Source organism: Callorhinus ursinus, unplaced genomic scaffold, assembly GCF_003265705.2.
Source record: "Callorhinus ursinus isolate GAN/ISIS: 27379988/994484 unplaced genomic scaffold, GSC_fseal_2.0 scaffold12, whole genome shotgun sequence".
In the NCBI taxonomy this organism is placed as follows: Eukaryota; Metazoa; Chordata; class Mammalia; order Carnivora; family Otariidae; genus Callorhinus; species Callorhinus ursinus.
In genome coordinates this window covers 79351352-79371376 of record NW_027397074.1, presented here as the reverse complement: position 1 = coordinate 79371376, position 20025 = coordinate 79351352, and the positions used below count along the sequence as shown (strand labels likewise).

Genomic DNA, 20025 nt, shown 5'->3' with positions numbered 1-20025 from the left:
AAAACGATTTGGTAGACTGAAGGAAAAAGAGAACTTGTCAGCATGGTATACACATGCTTTAAGAGCTGGTAAACATGGAGACAGAGGGGTAATTATCTCGTGTGTCAATCAGGCTGGATCTGGTCAGGTCATTTGCTTTTCTCCTCCCATGAGAAGGCCTGAAGATTCTGAAGCACTGACCCATTCCAACTACTCAGAGCACATGGCTATGTCTTCCCTAGTGCCCAGCTGTGATGGACTTAATGGAGAAAGAGATCCATAACTCAAGAAGGAAAAATTAAGAGCTCTTTATCATTATCCTAGGCTCTAATGAGAACCTGACATTCTAATACAAAGGTATCTTTTTGGTTAAGGGATTTAATTCCTTCCTTTCAAAACATTAAAGGAATCATCATAAGTCTCTTTCCATGACAGTAAGTTTAGATTTTTATGTCTGTTAGACCACAGAGAGCCAACGAAAGATGCAGGGGAAGGGAGTGACATGGCCAGAGTTTTGCAATCAGGGAGATTGCACTTGGTACTGGGATGCTGACGCTGCATTAGATGGGGGAGGCTGGAGCACGAGATGCGGATAAAGAGGCTACTAAACTTACCTGCAGAGCTGATAAGAGCATAAACAGGACAGTGCTTGCATGGAGCTAATGGATGAAGAGAAAAGTTATGTAGGCGTTAGCAATCAAAGCTCTTGAATACAGGTTGGCTGCGCAGGGTAAAGGAGGAAAAGAAATGTAGCACAACTTCAGTCTCGTGCAAGTAAATGGCTCGTACTTGAATTCGTCAGATCAGGAAACCAGAGGGTAGCTTGCAGGGCAAAGATGACGTGTTGTGTTTCAACTCCAGGGGCAGGTGTCCTGAATGGACTTAAGTTCAAATTAGGAATCAGGGTGGAGAGGACAGATCTAGGACGCATCAATTACGCAGTTGGATTCTTGTGCTCCCAGCCCCCATCTTGGGATAGTGGACAGCAGCCAGCTTGTAGGGAAAGACAAGACTGATGCCATCTCAGAGAGTACCTTTTGCCTCTAAGAAAGTACCTTTTCTCTCTTCTTCTAGTTATCACTCTCTCCAAGTATGGTAGCAGGTGGCACTTCAGTCCTGCTTTACTCATTAACTTAGCTCATTAACTTGGGCTACCCGGACAAGAGCTCTGTGGTCTAATCTTGGAAGGATATAGGTCAATTCACGAGATAGACAGTTTGCCACCTGAGACACTGATCCATATACAGATGATCCCCAATTTCTCCAGGAAACTTTCCCAAATTGGCTAATAACAAAACTAAAATCATACTAGATATTGTCCTGTTAACTGGATCCTGATATTTGTTGTTTTCCTGAGGCCCTGCCTTGAGGTTAGTTAGTTTCCCAATGCATTGGCATTTCGAAGGATTATGCTACCTCCCCAGATAATCAATCAACTGATAAGATATTTCTACAGTAGGTTACCTCAAAATTCATAGGAATGACATTCATTATAGATTGTGTTCCTCTGACAACCAATTTTATTCTCTTCAAAAAAGTTCTCTCAACCTTCACTCCATCCCTCTCCCTGGTCTCATCTCTCACCTTTTTTCTCAGCCCAGGGAGTCAAACAATATGGTTCCTTATACTGAGGCTTTGGTGTCCTTTCAGTAAGAGCTAGATCTTTCCTCCTTACCTTTCCTTTGTATAACTTCCCTTTGCTCCCCTTACCAAAGGCCACACCCCTCTACTTTTATACTGTGTCCTTGATAAAACAGTAGGAAGAAAACTTGATCTACCGTGTGGCCAGGACTCAGAAACATCTCTCAAGTACTTTTAAATTCTAATTCAATGTATTTGATTGCATGCCCTCTGGATTCCTTCTTCCGATATTCTTGGCATTTGTTCTCCTTTGGTGTGGTAGACAGAATTCTAAGAACAACCAGCAGTGACCCTTGCCCGTGTATGGTCCCCTCCCCTTTGAGTGTAGGAGGTACCTGTAAATAGAATGAAATCTGGCTCCCGTGATTGTGTTACATTATTTGGCAAAAGGGACATTATCCAGATGAGCCTGTCCTAATCCAATCACAAGAGCCCTTCAAGACAGTTTTCTCCAGCTGGTAGCAGAAGGGGAGGTCACAGAGCTTTCTGAAGCGTCAGAAGGATTTGATGTGCGTTTTTGTCCTTGAAGATGGAGAGGCCCAGAGCGAGACTGCAAGGAACTTCAGGCAACCCCCCAGTGACCACCAACAAGGAAACAGGGCCCTCACTCCTCCCACCACGAGTGACTGAGTTCTGCCAATAATGACACTGAGTGGGGAGGGGAGCGGGCTCCAGAAGAAACTGCAGCCAGATGACACTGTGATCTCAGCCGACCTTGAGCAGGGAACCCCGGCTAACCATCCTGGTCTTCTGAAACAAAGAACTGCGGGATGATCGATTGGTGTCCCTGTAACCTGCCTCATTTGCACTATTTGTTACACAGCAACGGAAAACAAATACAGTTGGTTATCACCCAACATTTTCCTTTGGGAAACTACACAGTGACCCTGTTGTATCTCTGATCTGTCTACTCGGCACCACAGGTTTTAATTTTAAAGATTACACCTGTATCTACCCAGGTGAGGTTCTGCTCACTACCAATCCCTGTGCACAAACACATTTCATGTCTCTTATTACCAACCCCCCTCCCCTTCACTAACTTTTTCCACCTTCTTGGTAATCCTGAGTCCATGAGTTGTCTGAAAACTGGTCTTGACCCTCTGCATCCTCTGTTACTCATGCTCAGGATTTCACATCTGGGGAAGCCCCGCTTCCTGCTGGTTTTCCCGTATGATTCTCTTAGTCATCAAGAGACGCCGCTGTAGAATCTTTGAAGGATCTTTGTAAATCTGAGGGGTTTTTTCCTTTACCTGATCGGAATTCAGTTTTATCAAAAATTTCCCCACATCTGTATCTGAGAATTGAAGTTTGCCTTGGGAAACAGTCACTTTGGGTTAATCCCTTCTAGTCTAGTGCAATCTCAGCCAGGGGTGAAGACTTGGATTACGACAGGAAAGATGTCTTGGAGGGACAAGGATGGGGAAAAAGTAGGGAATATTACAGTCAAAGCGGGACGTCAGTGCAATCTTGTGAGAAAACTGCTAATTGGGGTCAGGAATCTTGAGGGCGGGGTCCCCTCACTCCCTGGTTTGTCCCTTTCTTGTGCAGAGAGGATACGGCTGTGTACCACTGTGGCTCACTGCTGGTGCAGAAGTACACAGATGTCTGGTTGGTGCTGGCAGACTCCAGGGTCAGGGAAAAAGATGGCAACTCATTTCAGGAGACACGATACCCCTGAGGGACATCTCCTTTTTCAAAGGTGTTGGTACCAGTTGAGCAGTAAATCAGCCACAGTCCAAACCCTGGGTCTTGGCGATACCAGAACATTGAAACATAGTTCACATCCTGAGAACACTGTAGGGTTAATTCCTTTCCTGTCCCCAAGATCCTGTGTCTTGGGAACTGTGTGACCACAGCATCCTTGAGGCCTATGGCAGAAAAAAAAATGTGGTCAAATAAAGACAGAGCCCGGGGAGGGGAGACTGATGCTACCATCCTGAAGAAATATCCTGTAGTTGGAGCCCAGGAAGTCCGTGACAGGTGCCTGGAACTCCCCTACTCTGACGAGACAAATGACAACACAGCAGAGGAACCTGTTGCTCATTGCAGCGTTGGATGAAGAATGCTGGCCAGTGCTGTGATGCATTTGGTCTCTGGCCAGAGACCACAACCTCCTCCCTCGCTTCTTCAAAAAAGAATCAAAAGCCTCTGAGATGTAACAGAATGTGACCGGTTTCATTTTTCCAGGTCACATAATTGTTTAGGATGTTCTCTTAAAGAATTCACATGGAAGTTTTTTCCTCTATGAATTCTAATGTCCCTTATACGATATATCCTTTGTGATATGGCGGGTTTGTGTCTTTTGAATTCTTACTAGACTCTTATGGTAAGTTGAGTACTATTGCATGGACCCTTGAAGGTTTTCTCCAAACACTTCTCCGGAAACTCTTTCCCATTTTATCCCTCTACCCAACTTGAAATTTTACTCTAAAAGCACTCTAATCTTTAGCCAGCCGAATCTTATTCATTTCCATGAATTTCCGCTATATATTCTCGGCATGCTTTCTATATAATGCCTGTGCCCCTTCTCTTTCTGTGGGCTGCCTCACAAGGGAGTGAACAGGTGTGGTGGAGGGAATGGAGCAACTAAATATACACAAACCCAGGAAAATCTGGTAGGTACCTAGAACATGCTCTCAGGTGATTTGGATCTGGTGTAGGAACGCATCTTACTGGAGGTTCTACCAGAGAGCACTGGGTGTGGACAAACACTATGCAGGCACTTGTAGCTACTGATCCCTTTGAGTGATCTAGTAACTGCTTTCAGAACCACTTGCTTGGGGGAGAAAAGCATTTTGGGGAATTGTGAGATTCGAATCGCCACAGATGAACTGAAGTTCAAATGTCATAGATGTGGCTTTTTGCTATTTAACGTTATTTCTAGGAAGATTTTTTTTTTTCTCAAATGCTAGGCCACCTGAGGATGTGGCTGTAGATTGCTGTAGATAAGCTGCTAGTACAGAAGTGTGAAGGTGTCTCCAGGGCCTGAAGAAAGCCTCCTCCTTCATCCAGGAGACACCAACCGTGTGCATCAGGGGATTTTTTTTTCAGTCCTGCTGGCAGCAAGTGAACAGTGGATCAGCTGTCGCCCCAGTGCTGGGACTTGGTCACACCAGAGCATTCTGTTATGAACAAAGTCCTAAAGACATTCAAACAAAAGCTTTCCCCTACCCCTGTAATATCCAAGTGACCTGTGGGAGAAGGATGCAGAAGTTATAGGCAGTGCCCACCATTTTGGCCATGAAAAAAAAAAAAAAATAAAAGCCTTGTGCTAGAGCCTAGAAGTCCCAGTATATGATTGTTCCTTGTGCTCCATGATCTCACCTGCTGCAAGGAGACAAAAAGTTTAGTCTTCAGAAGGGCCTGATACCTAGGGAAGAATAGGAGAAGGAGCAGGTCTTCTTCCAGCTCTTGTCAGCCTGTAGATAGTTTGCCTGTGACATCACATATAGCAACCACTCATTAAGATTTAGCTCTCAAAATGGTTAACTAGTACTAGTTAGTTAACTAGTTAACTAGTACACAGCTACTAATATTACTGCTACTGACATTATTATTGAGTCTAATTTCTATGCTGGGGATTTTGTTAGGCAATCTACATACATTTTCTCGACCAAATAAGCCTCTGGGAGCCATATATTACTGATTCCATTTTATAGAATAGGAAATTATCTTTAGAGAGGTTCAGTAACTTGGCAAACTAGAAAGTGACCAGATAAGTCTAATTCCAAAACCCATATTTTCAACAACTAATAATGAATTTCTTGAAGATTCTTTCTCTCTCTCTCTCTCTCAAGAGTTTGATGGGAGCCTTATTCCTGCAGGAATTATTTTTCGATTTACTCGAACTTCTAAATCTAAAACCACACTTGGCATGCCATCCCCCATCTGCCTGAAATGCAAAATATCCTTTACTCTCAGGTGTCTTAGGCTAGATCTCTCTATTCTTGTTGAAAACCTTGAGCATACTTTTAGCAGGTAGCTGACTCAAGCCCAATTTTTTTTTTCTGAATTCTAAATTCTAAATTCTTGGTGGCTTTCTTTTCTACAGGTCTGTCGCTGTCCATTTCTAGGTTCTGTCCTTTAGTTGTCCTATTTCTTATTTCTGAACAAATTTCCTTTAGCATTTAGCAAGTCTTAAGTGATTCAAAGTACTTTCTTATCACTCGGAATCATCCTTGTAACCAGGTTGGTCTCTTATTTGGAGAATTAGGAGAGAATTCTGAAGAATTTTGTCTTCATGTAAACATTTCTATTTATAGTGAATATTTCATCCAACTGAACATATCTTTGTTTTAGCTATTTCTATTCCTTTGGCTGCCAGTTTGCTTCCAGTAAAGGAGATAATTTCAGGGAATGTGATTCTGGGAATGTACATACTGTCAAATGCACCATAAACTCTCCTCCCACCTTTCATTTTCATTGCTGCTGGGATGATTGTTGGGATGGTGACAGTGCACGTATTTCTCTTATAGCCATTAGCCATTGTTCTGCTTAGACTTTCTATCTGCATTAGAGTTAGTTTTGTGAAACTGTATTTTCCGAAAATGCGATCCATTTAGACTTGGACGTTACTTGTAGAAAATTGTACAAAATATTGCTTTAAAAATGTACTATATTTCCCCTTGTCATTCCTTATTTAGTATATTTGTTGTCTCTGTCTTTTAGTTGGCACTCAATTTTCTATTTTTCAAAATTTGCTACCTCATTAACTTCTGTTTTTATGTTTATCTATCATCTATTTATCTATCTATCTATCTATCTATCTATCTATCTATCTATCTATCATCTATATCTATCATTCCTTTTATATTTACTCTTTTCAGATGCTTTTTATTTCTTCCTGTGGATTCAAGGAACTGTCAGTATCATTTTCTTTAGGGCTGATGACTTTAATATTTTTCTGTAAGGCAAGTCTGCTATGAAATCTCTTATTTTTTACTTATCTGGGAATGTCTTTATTTCACCTTTATTTTCAAAGGATAGCTTTGTTGGGTATAGAATTCTTGGTGACTTTTGTTTGTTTCTTGATGCACTTCACACTATCTTCTGAACTCCATCATTTCCGGTGAAAAGTCAGGAGTCAGCCATATTGCCAGTCTCCTGCACATGATAAGTCATTTACTCCCATTTTGCATATATTGGTAAACTTGGTGGCATCCCACAAATCTCTAAATTTAGTTCATTTTTGTGTAGAGAGCATTTGCCTGGGCCGCACCGTGGGGGGATCTCCTGACACAAACCAACAGAGTTCCAAAATACATGAAGTAGAAGCTGACAGAAATGACAAAAGAAATGAACATATCAAAACTAGAGTTGGTGGTTTCAGTACTTCACCTTCAAAAACTAATCATACCAACTAGACAGAGAACAAGTCAGGGTAAAGGGATTTGAAAAACACTATTAACCAAGTTGACCTAACTGATGTTTTAGAACACTCTACTCAACAACCACAGAATATGCGTTGTTTTCAAAAACATGTAGAATGTTTTCTAGTATAGATCACATATTATGCCAAAAATAATCTCAGCATATATAAAAGGATTGAGAAAAAGCAAAGTATCTTCTCTGATCAAACTATTTAGAGATAAACAACAGAAAGAAATTTGAGAAATGCCCCAATACTTGCAAATTTGACAACATACTCTTAAATGAATCATGGATTACAGAAGAAATCTCAAGGAAAATTATATTTTTAAGTGAATGAAGTCAGAAATATATCCAACCACATGGAATGCAGTAGGGACTAAGGGGATATTTATAGCCTTAAATGACTCCATGAGAGAAAAAAAAACAAAGGTCTGCATTATAATCTAAATTTCTACCTTCAGAAACTATAAAGAGAAGCAAAAGTAAACAAACAAACAAAAAGAATAAGGAAGGAATAATAAAGATCAAATTTGGAATCAATCAAATAGAAATCCATGGTGCTAAAAGTTGGTTACTTGAAACCATCCACAGAATTGATGAACCAAGATGCAGGGGAGAAATCAGTCCCTGACTGTGGACTGGGCCATTCCCCAGCTTGGTAGAGACTGACCCAGGATTAGTTTTCTACCCAGACTGTTGCTCAGACCACACTGCCTCCTCAGGGCTGTGGAGTCTGGGAAGATTTGCAGTGGCTTTTGTAATTTCTGATGAGGTTAGGTGGGGCTTCCTCACTTTTGTGACTACCCTTTTTATGCAGGCTATAGGTACCTATGTAGCACTGTGTATTTACTGGTGGCACAGAGGTAGAGAGATGTCTGTGAGGGGCTGGCAGACTCCAGGGTTAGGGGAAAATGCTCCTTCCTTATTCTAGAGACAGTTGATCCAGAGGAGAACTCTGCTTTCTCTGTGGTATTAACACCATATGAATAATGGATCAGCTGTAGTGCCTTTCCTGGGTCTTGTCGATACCAGTACATGTTCTCATAGCCCATAGTTTGAGAACATTCCAGAACAATCTTCTTTCCTGTCCCTGAAACATAGTGTCTCGGGATCTGGGAGACACTAGCATCCAGGAGGCCTGAGAAAAAGGAGACAAAAATTAGCAACAGAGGCCTTGATGCTGGAACCAGGTACAGAACAAGAACAAGGGAAAATGTTCCTTTCTAATTTTAGAGAAATCTGTGGCTATGACTTACCCGCCTCCAGAAGGTAAATGGCCACATAGCAGAGAAGCCTGACAGCCATGGCACAGTTAGGGCCAGAAGGATGTCTCCCAGTTCTGGGGAAGTGGGATGGGCTCTTGATGAAGTCATCGTGTGACAACACAGTCCCTGCAAACTATCTGGGCCCCACGGCCATCCTGTTGATATAGCAGTGTCTTCTGTATCGCTTTACCCATCAAAGGACTAATATTTTTGTTTACTTCTCTCATCCAAAGTAGGCTAGATGCTTTGCTCATTTGTCTTAACTCAAGTCTTTACTCTTTTTTTTTGCAAAGCATTAAATTGCAACCATTTTACAAGCTATGAAAGTGAGGACTGCAGAGCTTTGAAAGGCTGTAATAGGAAGATTTGACGGAACTGGGAAGGTTGGGAAAGGAAGTGGTGTTTGAGGTGAGTTCTGAAGGATGAATTGGAATGAATTCCTCTGCAAACCTGCAAGAGAAGAGCTCAAAAGAAGGGCTCAGTGGACAGGGCATCTCCATCAGACAGACACTAAATACCACGTTGGGAGGATTACATGAGGGAACCCATTTCGGTAACATGTGTGAAGGGCTTAGGGCAGGGACTGACATTTGCTGAGTTCTCAGAAAACTTGTTGTTCTTATTGTATGATAATTATACCACTTTCTCAGTCTTATTTCTCATCAACTCAGGGTTCAGATTTCACGAACTTTATCAACTTAGGCTCCTTTATATTCAGTTCGTCTTTCTCTTAACTGCACCATCAATCACGACAGAATAGAAAATTCAGACCTGCAGTTCTTTCCAATACATGCTTTGGTAACAGTGACTAAAATATTTTGGGTGCTGCTACAGTAAACAACCTCCAAGCCAAGTACCATCCTCTCTCCTCTCTTTTCCTCATTTCTTTTCAACAGAAGAGTCTTTAGCTGTAGTTGTGAGTCACAAAGATGAATCCCGGGATCCCTTCCCCCTTCGTCCGCTCCCTTTGCCCTAGTTCACTGAGATCCACAGTTGACGTTCAGTCAAATTCTTGCTGAGCTGCTGCTGACCTGGGGGGTTTGGATTTGACTATTGTGGCTCTACTATTTGAGGATCACCTTTATGTGTTTTATATATGTCAACTGCAGGCTCCCGCTCACTCTTGCTCTCTCCTATGTCTCAAAAGAATATAACAATTTTGACTTACCAAACCCTGAAATATTCTTGTCTCATTAAAGACTTCTTTAAGACAAGGCTAATCATGAAAATTGAATGACATTTGTTCTTTGCTCTTACTTTGAAAGCTGGTCTTACCTTAATAGGTAGCATCCAGGAAGAAAAAAAAAATAATGAAATTTTACTGCCCCCTGCTGAAAAAAAAAGTGAAAAGGATGAATAGACTAAACTTAGAGATTTGAGAAGGGTCTTTCTGATAAATTTTAAGGAAATAGGAAGGGGAAAGGCCCCAAATTGGTCTAGGTGTGAGAAGATTTAAGGATGAGTGATAAGCTGATGAAAGTCCCCAGCAATAACTGGGTATAAAATCTGATTCTCACGGTAGAAGGGATTAAAGAAAGAGGGAAGAACCCAAGGGGTGGGTGTTGGCTTGGGAGGAGATATGAGAGGCTCGGGTCCCACTGGGATGAAGGGGTATTTGAGGGCAGGGATAACTCTTCAGCCCTTGTTGCCAGGGCAGGAATGACTCACGCATGGCCCATCTTCCTGATATAGCTGGGGAAGTGTCTGGAGCAGCTGCTGAGACTTTCTCAATGTCAACGATTAGGACACAACAATTATCAAAAATAATCATTACATATGTCTCCACACATTTGGTCCAGTAAAACACCCTTTCTCATTTTCCAATGTTCTTAGTCTTCTTATAGAATTATGCTTAACCAAACATATTTTCTTTCTTTTAAAAGGACTTGTAGGTGGGGGTTGTGGAGGACTTAAATAAACATGTGCCAGAACTCAGAAAACATGTTTCTTGGAAGAAAATCCTGAGGAACTACTTGAAAGACATATTTTTCCTTTCCTCCCTCACTTCCTTTCTTTCTTCCATCTTTCCTTTGCTAAGTCAGACATTTTACTCAGTTCTAGGCATATAAAATTGGAGGGACATTACTCTTAAACTAAAGAATATATAGTCTCGGGAAGAGTTACTAAAGAATACGATAACTATAGTATTTGGAATGGATAAGAACCGAGTCTTTTGTCTGTGGGAGTCACAAAAGCCTTTATTTTTTTTTACGTTTTTTAGACTATTTATTTGAAAGAGAGAGAGAGAACATGAGTGAGGGGGAAGGGGCAGAGGCAGAGGGAGAAGGAGGCTCCCCACTGAGCAGGGAGCCTGACATGGGACTTGATCCCAGGACCCCGAGATCATGACCTGAGCCGAAGGCAGATGCTAAACCAGCTGAGCCACCCAGGTGCCCTACAAAAGCCTTTATGGTTAAGCTAATCTCTGAGTTTAAGAATTAAAGTATGTGCAAGAGTAAGCCAGGTAGTGAAGAAGTAGTACCCCATTTCTAATGAGAAAGAACATTTTCAAAGTTATAGTTGTGCACCTCGGTTGGCTTGGTCTATTCAGGGAAACACAAAACATTCAGCTGAACTAGAGTCTAAAGGGCTGAAGGGAGCGTGGAAGATTTGGCTATATTTTTAGACACAGATCTGTTCATGAAGGACTTTGCATGCCATGTGAAGAATGCCAAATGCATTCCGGCTGATGGCAACATCTAAGATCGAGTAAAACAGATGAGGTCAGAGGCTAGTGGACCAATGAAAAAGGCAGTGCATTTTTTTCTAGGGAATGAATGTTAAGGGTCTGCCCTGAAGTGGAAGCAACAAGGAAAGGAAGGAGCAGCTGAATCAGATAAACATGTGTATTGAAAACTGTGATGTGTCCTTCGTATCTCCCTTCAGGCAAGAAGGACAGTTTCCCTATCTGCTGGGAATGTTGTTGACAAACAGCCCCCTTTGTGAATTGCCTTGGCTAAAGAGACACCTCCCTGCCCCCCCACCCTCTAGGGCATGCCCTTGCAACCATGCACACTGGCATGGTTGCAAGGAAAGTGGGTATAAGACCTAGTCTCCTCACCTCAACTTCAGGTGGTTCTAAGGGCCATTGTGGCTTCAGGGCTTCCTGTGGCTCAGCTAGGGCTTTTGTTAAGGCTGTAGGACATCCCAACTTCTTCCTCAGCCTATCCTTCTTTCTTTCCCTTCTACCCACATTTGCCGAAAATGATACTTTCTAATAACCCACTGAACGCTAATCTCCCCTGCAAAGTCGGCTACCTAGAAAACCAAACCTATGACAATATGGAATATGGAAGTCATAAATTTGTTTTTTTCTTTTACTTAAATTCAATTAGCCAACATATAGTATATCATTAGTTTCAGATGGAGAGTTCAATAATTCATCGGTTGCATACAACACCCAGTGCTCATCACATCACGTGCCCTCTTTAATGCCCATCACCCTGTTACCCCATCCCCCCACCCACCACCCCTCCAGCAACCCTCAGTTTGTTTCCTAGAGTTAAGAGTCTCTCATGGTTTGTCTCCCTCTCTGATTATTTCCCATTCAGTTTTCCCTCCTTTCCCCTAGGACCCTCTGTGCTGTTTCTTATATTCCATATATGAATGAAACCATATGATAATTGTCTTTCTCTGATTGACTTATTCTGCTCAGCATAATACCCTCTAGTTCCATCCACGTCAATGTAAATGGTAAGTATTCATCTTTTCTGATGGTTGAGTAATATTCCATTGTATATATGCACCACATCTTCTTTATCCATTCATATGTCGATGGACAGCTTAGCTCTTTCCATAGTTTGGCCATTGTGGACATTGCTGTTATGAACATTGGGATTCAAGTCCCCCTTCAGATCACTACCTTTGTATCTTAGAAGTAATAGATTTGCGAACAGACTTAACATGAGGGCTTATGGAAAGAAGAATCTAAAATGATGGTTTCAATCACTAAGAAGAAATACAGTGTATGGGCCAGAATGGGTGCATGCAGGGTTAGGGGGATGATAAATTCAGCAATAAATCACTTGAGTTTTAAGTGTGGAGCATCCAGCTGGAAGTGTCCAGAAGACAGGTGAGTCTACTAGTTTGGAACTTGTGAAAGAAATTGTCTTGATCATGGATGGGAAGGTTAAGGAAGAACATTTATACTAAGAAAAAAAGAAGGCAGAAGGAAAGTCCTAGAAAAATCTACCAGAAATGTCCAGCAAATAATTAAAGAGAACAGTTAATAGCTTATGAGAGAAGAATGATCATTACAGATAAGACTTTGGTGAAGTGTGCATAAAAAGTAGGGGGGAAATGTCTAGAAAACTGACTTTTTAAAGGGAAAGATGATACAGAACTCATACAGGAGATTAAAAAAAAGTGACATTCTTTTCAGATCAGAACAGGTAGAAAATGAAACAAGTTACATTCTTTGGGTGAACTGTCACTGCGTCGTGGATTCTTTTGTTGAAATAATTGAGGTTCATGGGGTACAAAGACAAAGCATATAAGAAAAGTCTTCAGTTTGATTCTTAGGCAGGTTTTACATCAGGCTATGGCAGCCCTTGATTGAGTATTTTTGTGCCTGGAGTTCACTGGCTCCCAGGAGGGTCCTCTCTGCAGGGGAACGGGGGGCTTATTCCAATGCCTTGAGAGAAAGACGAATCTCCAAGCTCTGAGCTTTGGCTCCATGCTGGGGAGCAGGCAATGTTTTTTTGGAATGCAGTACATCCAGATAATGACACAGTCTCTCTGCTCCTGCAGGTTAAGATAATTCTCAGAAGAGATCTGAGTGTGGGGCAGTAGATGAAAGATAACTTTTATAGATCACAGTCTCTAGTACTGGACAAACTTCACCTTCTGAGTCAGACTTAAATACTAATTAAATTTACTTAGGATGAAGTTTTAGAAAACAAGGTAGTCAGTTTGTTCCTGGTAGAAAGGCCCCCAAATACAGAGCTGAACCGTGCCTGGTGCTTAGAGGAACCCGGACTGAGACGAGGATAACCGGATAAAGGGACTGTCAGCAGGAACAGAGTGGAGTGGAGCACATTACAAAGTGGGCGGAGACAGAGGCAAAAGAACCATGAAAAACCACATTGTGTCAGAGCTACTAAGAAATGCTCTTACTGAGAACCGGGTGGTATTGCCAAATGTCAGGTTCATTCTCCTAGAAGGACACTACTGAGCTAGCCCCACTAGAACAGAGAAAGAGGGTCAGTCGGCAGGAGAGATGGGTTCAGTCCAGCCTGTGGCTTCAGTCACCACATGGCCTGGGGCACATTGACCCTATGTGGCCCTAAGCTCAGACTGAGACTCACACAGTGTAGAACTACTCAGACTACTAAGGATCCCCATGTCCCACATGGAGGAAGCCTTCTGTGCCCGTCTGAGCAAATGTGTCTGTCTTTCCGTATGGAGAGCAGGTGGCCAGCAAGCACTGTGCAAATCACTGCTGGCACAGAAGTAGAGAGCTGTCTGGTTGGGGATGGCTCTCCCTATGGACAGGGAGAATTTTGCCAGCTCCTCTCGAGAGGCCCTGTACCCATTGGAGACCTCTCCTTCATTAATATCACTGATGTAGGAATAGTAGATCAGCCGTAGCCCCAGTCCTGGGTCTTGTCGATACCAGTACATAGAGTTATGACCCTTAGTCTGAGAACACTCCAGTAAAATGCTCTTTCCTGTCTTTATAATCCCGTTCCCTGGGGTCTGGGTAATGTCAGCATCCATGGAGCCTGTGGGGAAACAAGACAGATGCTGGAGACAGAACCTGGGAAGTGTTCTCTTGCCACAGGCTCAAGGGAGAAGCTTCAGCCAGGACCTGGAAAATTTAAGGCAGGGCTTCCCCGTATTTCCCAAACTCACCTGTTCTCAAGAGGCAAAAGGCCACACAGCAGAGGAGCAAGAAGCCCATGGTAGGGAGAGGCAGGATAGAGGCGTTTCCAACTCTGAGTTTTGGGGAAACAGGGCATGGAAATAGGAAATGGGAAATATTCGGTCAGTGATGTTGTCCTCCCAGCTTACCAAGCCTCCGAGAAAGATACACCCACCCCCTCTCCCCCCAGGACCTAACCTTCACTCCCTCTTTACTCAGGCAGGCAGAGCCTTGGTTTACTTACTATGCATCCTACCAAAGGTGCAGAGACTCTCCAACTCCCTCATCTCCTCTTCCTGGTTCTTCTCTGCCACCCACCGGACAATAGTCTTGTCTTCCTCTTCTCTTGCCTTATCTATTACAGTTGCTCAAGGCCACACCCTCGTCCCAGCTGAATAAGCTGTGGAGTAAATTCAGAATCCTTTCAAATAAAGGGAAACCAGCCCCCATGGAAGGTTGTGACTCTGTAACATTTCTCTTTTTTCTGCATTTATTCATTTTTTTTTCTAACTCAGGTCTAGGTAAGCTATGCAATTTCAATCTATTTACCATCAAGTTTGAGAGTTTTGTTTTGTTTTGTCTTTTCCTAGGGGACCAGCACTACTGACTTTGTTCCAAATTTCCACTGTTCTTTAATGGGCACTGCTTTTCTGGGCAATGATTCCTGGGCACAGATCTTTACTGAAAATACCGGCTAAGTGTAGGAAGGTATTCTCTTAATGTGGGTATGTATTTCAATGAAATACTTAATATCTTCCCTCCTATTTTGAAGGAACTGGAACTTGTTCGATAAAGACGTAATTTTAGCATAACACAAATTGTTGCTGATTTTAGGAGGAAAAGTCTTCAACATTTCAATGCAACAAAGGACAAATACAGCACAACTGCAAAGATAGTGTGAAACACTGATGTCATAAGTCTGTCGTCTTTGCCCTCCAGGTCTGTGGTCCTGACTCTTCCTCATCCATGAATATCCCATAGCTTCCTGCGCTAATCAATCCAGCCATATATCTCATTGGGAAAGTCTTCTTTTTAATAATTTTTCTCTTGATTAGGAAAATTTCCGCATATATAAAGTAGATGTAATAATGTAATAATCCTCAGTGTCCCCACATTACCTGGTTTCAATAATTACCAACTCATGGCCTCTCTTGTTCATTCCCCACTATTTCTCTCTCGCTCTCTCTGTCGTGTTATTTTGCTTTATTTTGGCACATTTTACAACGAGTGTACACCTTCTATAAGACTTTCCAGTGTAACTCTCCCTTCTCTCTCTTGCTGGACAGAATTGTTCATTAATCCTACAAATAGAAACTTGGATTTTTTTTCTCCAGTAAATTGCTTATCTGGGGCTCGATTAATACAAACAGGATAATTATAAGGAAGATTGTCATCTGAGTTTGTCCTTAATTTGCAGTTCTTAAGGTAAACATGCTGTTTTGCTGCCCCCTGCTGTAGGCAGTGACTGGAGTGGAAGAGCGATTTGGGAGGTGAAGATAAACTATTATCAGGGGTCGCATCTGTCGAGGTCCTGTGGAGTCCTACAGTAGAAGTCTCTAGATGCAAGGCAAGGACAGGAGAAGCATACATCATCCTGGGAGCAGAATCTATGCCAGAGGAGGAGTCAGCCATCATGATTCGAGGAAGGAACAGAGGAGACACACAACTGGATGGGCATAGAATTGAATAAGACACTCCAATCTCTGGACAACCCAGAGGGTCCTTGATGGCATGAACCAATATTCTCCCTCCTCTGGGATGGCTCGTGCAACTCTCAGATCTTTTTTTTTCTTTTTTAATTTAATTTTATTTAAATTCAATTGATTAACATATAGTGCATTATTAGTTTCAGAGGGAGAGTTTAGTGATGCATCAGTTGCATATAACTCACTGCTCATTACACCACGTGCCATCCTTAATGCCCTTCACCCAGTTACCCCATTCCCCCCACCTGCCTCCCCTCTAGCAACCCTCAGTTTGTTTCCTAGAGTGAAGAGTCTCTTATGGTTTGTCTCCCTCTCTGATTTCGTCTTATTTTATTTTCCCCAAATCTTATTTACAACCTACTTCTCTGACCCATCCCCCACCACAGGCAGAACACAGACTGCCCAGTCTCCCCCCAAACCCTGCTTTTCTTTTTTCTTTTATTAAAATATAATGTATTATTTGTTTCAGGGGTACAGGTCTGTGATTCATCAGTCTTACACAATTCACAGTGCTCACCATAGCACATACCCTCCCCAATGTCCATCACCCAGCCACCCCATCCCTCCCACCCCCCTCCACTCCAGCAACCCTCAGTTTGTTTTCTGAGATTAAGAGTCTCTTATTGTTTGTCTTCCTCTATGGTTTCATTTTGTTTCATTTTTCCTTCCCTTCCTCTATGATCCTCTGTCTTGTTTCTCAAATTCCTCATATCAGTGAGATCATATGATACTTGTCTTTCTCTGATTGACTTATTTTGCTTAGCATAATACCCTCTAGTTCCATCCATGTTGTTGCAAATGGCAAGATTTCATTTACATTTTTTGATGGCTGCATAATATTCCATTGTGTATATATACCACATCTTTTTTTTTCAAAGATTTTATTTATTTATTTGAGAGAGAGAGAATGAGAGATAGAGAGCACGAGAGGGAAGAGGGTCAGAGGGAGAAGCAGACTCCCTGCTGAGCAGGGAGCCTGATGTGGGACTCTATCCCGGGACTCCAGGATCATGACCTGAGCCGAAGGCAGTCGCTTAACCAACTGAGCTACCCAGGCGCCCCTATACCACATCTTCTTTATCCATTCATCTGTTGATGGACATCTAGGCTCTTTCCATAGTTTGGCTATTGTAGACATTGCTGCTATAAATATTGGGGTGCAGGTGCCCCTTCAGATTGCTACATTTGTATCTTTGGGGTAAATACCCAGTAGTGCAATTGCTGGGTCATATGGTAGCTCTATTTTCAACTGTTTGAGGAACCTCCATACTGTTTTCCAGAGTGGCTGCACCAGCTTGCATTCCCACCAACAGTGTAGGAGGGCTCCCCTTTCTCCACATCTTCGCCAACATCTGTTGTTTCCTGACTTGTTAATTTTAGCCATTCTGACTGGTGTAAGGTGGTATCTCATTGAAGTTTTGATTTGGATTTCCCTGATGTGATGCCGAGCGATGCTGAGCACTTTTTCATGTGTCTGTTGGCCATTTGGATGTCTTCTTTGGAACAATGTCTGTTCATGTCGTCTGCCCATTTCTTGATTGGATTATTTGTTCTTTGGGTGTTGAGTTTGATAAGTTCTTTATAGATTTTGGATACTAGCCCTTTATCTGATATGTCATTTGCAAATATCTTCTCCCATTCTGTCTGTTGTCTTTTGGTTTTGTCGACTGTTTCTTTTGCTGTGCAAAGCTTCTTATCTTTTTTTTTTTTTAAGATTTTATTTATTTATTTGACAGAGAGAGATAGCGAGAGCAGGAACACAAGCGGGGGAGTGGGAGAGGGAGAAGCAGGCTTCCCGCGGAGCAGGGAGCCCGATGCGGGGCTCGATCCCAGGACCCTGGGATCATGACCTGAGCTGAAGGCAGACGCTTAACAACTGAGCCACCCAGGTGCCCCCAAAAGCTTTTTATCTTGATGAAGTCCCAATAGTTCATTTTTGCCCTTGCTTCCTTCGCCTTTGGTGATGTTTCTAGGAAGAAGTTGCTGCGCCTGAGGTCAGAGAGGTTGCTGCCTGCGTTCTCTTCAAGGATTTTGATGGATTCCTATCTCACATTGAGGTCTTTCATCCATTTTGAGTCTATTTTTGTGTGTGGTGTAAGGAAATCCAAACCCTTCTTTTCACTGTGTGCTCTGTGTTCATGGGTGTGATCCTGGTGACACTGAAGGCTCTCCTCTCATTTGTGAATCATTGATCTGTATAATACCTATCCTCAGGCACAAAAGATTTTTTACTACCGGTTAGTACTTTCTGTGTTGTAAGAAAAACTCACAAAGATGTCCTCCTGTTTTCTTCTATAAGATTTGTAATTATAGCTTTTATACTTAGGTCTATGACCCATCTCAAATTGACTTTTGTTTACGGTATGAGATATCAGTAAATTATGTTTCTTTTCACATGATCATCCAGATGTTCCAACATTATTTGTTGAGAAAACTGCTATCTTAATACATTGAAATTTCCAATCCATAAACATGCTAAATCTTTCCACTTTTAATATTTTCTTTAATTTCCCTTTGTGATGTTTTGTAGTTTTTCATTGAACATCTTTTGCTGAATTTATTCCTGCCATCGCTACTATTGTATATGGTATCGTCTCCTGAAGTTTATTTTTCAGTTGTTTGCAACTAGTATAAAAACACTTGATTTTTTTGTACTGACCATGCATCTTGTCTTTCTAACTTCACTAATTTTTTCTAGCTGTTGTTCATTGATTCCACAGTGTTTTTAATAGAAACAACCATGTAATCTGAAAAGTCATAATTTTATGTCTTCCTTTACAATATTTAGGATTTTTCCTTTTTTCTTTTTCTTTTATTTTTTTGGTTAAGACCTCCAATCTCATGTTGAAGAAAAGTGGTGACAGAAAACATTGTGCCTTATTCCCAACCATAGGAGGAAAGGGTTCAATATTAACCATTAAACAGGATTTTTGTTATGCATTTTCTTTGTTGATAGCCTCCAGCAGGTTGAGAAACCTCTCCTTTTACCAGTTTGATAAGAATGCTCATTTTGAACAAGTACTGGATTTTGTCACAAGTTTTCTCAGCATCTATTAATATGGTCAATAATTATTCTTTATTATTCTGCTAGTAATTCTGCAATAAACCCACTTGGTCACGATGTATCACCACTATATATGGATATACACATATGCACACACATGCCTATGTATACACATTAGGATTTGCTTTGTTAAAATGTCAAAAAGGATTTTTTTCATATATGGTTATAAAAATATTGTTCTGTCATATCTTTGTCAGAGTTTGGTGTCAGGTTTTTGCTAGCTTCACATAATGAGTTGTGAGTAGTACCTCTTATTTTAAAAAAGTGATGTGATGAACACTGGGTATTATATGCAACTGTTAAATTATTGAACACGATATCAGAAACTAATGATGTACTATATGTTGGCTAATTGAATTTAAAGAAAAAAAGTTTCTGTAAAGTTGGCATTATTTTTTTCCTTAAATAGAGTTCACCAGGAAAGGAATCTGGGTCTGGAGTTTTCTTGGAGAGAATGTTTTTGATAAGTAATTCAATTTCTTCACAGTTCTAATTTCACCTTGAAACAGTTTGGTAAACTTGTTTTTCAAATAATTTCATCTACTTGTAAAATTTATTGGCATATACTTATTTATGATATTCTATTATTTTAATGTCTGTTGTATTTATATTCTTTTTCATAATTGAGATGGTAATTTGTGTCTTTCCACATTTTGTCTTGACTGCAATGGGTTAATCACTTTTGTCAACTGATCAAATTATGAACACATTTTCCTCTAAATCCATGAACATATTTTTAATAATCACTTAAAATTCCTTGTCTGAAATTTCCAGCATCTATGTTATTTCAGAGTTGGTTTCCATTTCCCATTTCCCTGCTACATATGGGTGATATTTATTTGCCCATTCTCTCCATGTCTAATACTTTTTCATTGCGTGATTGAAATTGTGGATGTTACATTGTTGAGAGTCTAGGTTTCCCTCCCTCCCTCCCTCCCTCTCTCTTCTCTTTCTCTCTCTCTCTCTTTCTCTCTTTCTTTCTTCCTTCCTTCCTTCCTCTTTCTTTCTTTCTCTCTCTCTCTCTCTCTTTCTTTCTTTCTTTCTTTCTTTCTTTCTTTCTTTCTTTCTTTCTTTCTTTCTTTCTTTCTTTCTTCCTTCCTTCCTTCCTTCCTTCCTTCCTTCCTTCCTTCCTTCCTT

General features: G+C 41.4%; 1 long non-coding RNA gene and 1 gene segment (V, D, J or C); both read right to left on the bottom strand.

Moving 5' to 3' along the window:
- The window catches only part of LOC112811051 (T cell receptor beta constant 1-like), an 84310-nt gene that overhangs the window by 49398 nt on the left and 14887 nt on the right, over positions 1-20025 (bottom strand).
- Positions 13682-14456, bottom strand: LOC112811045 (uncharacterized). Its single transcript, XR_012380378.1, has 3 exons — positions 14363-14456; positions 14109-14191; positions 13682-13978 (listed from the first exon to the last, which is right to left on the bottom strand). It is a non-coding gene; the product is annotated as an uncharacterized lncRNA (long non-coding RNA).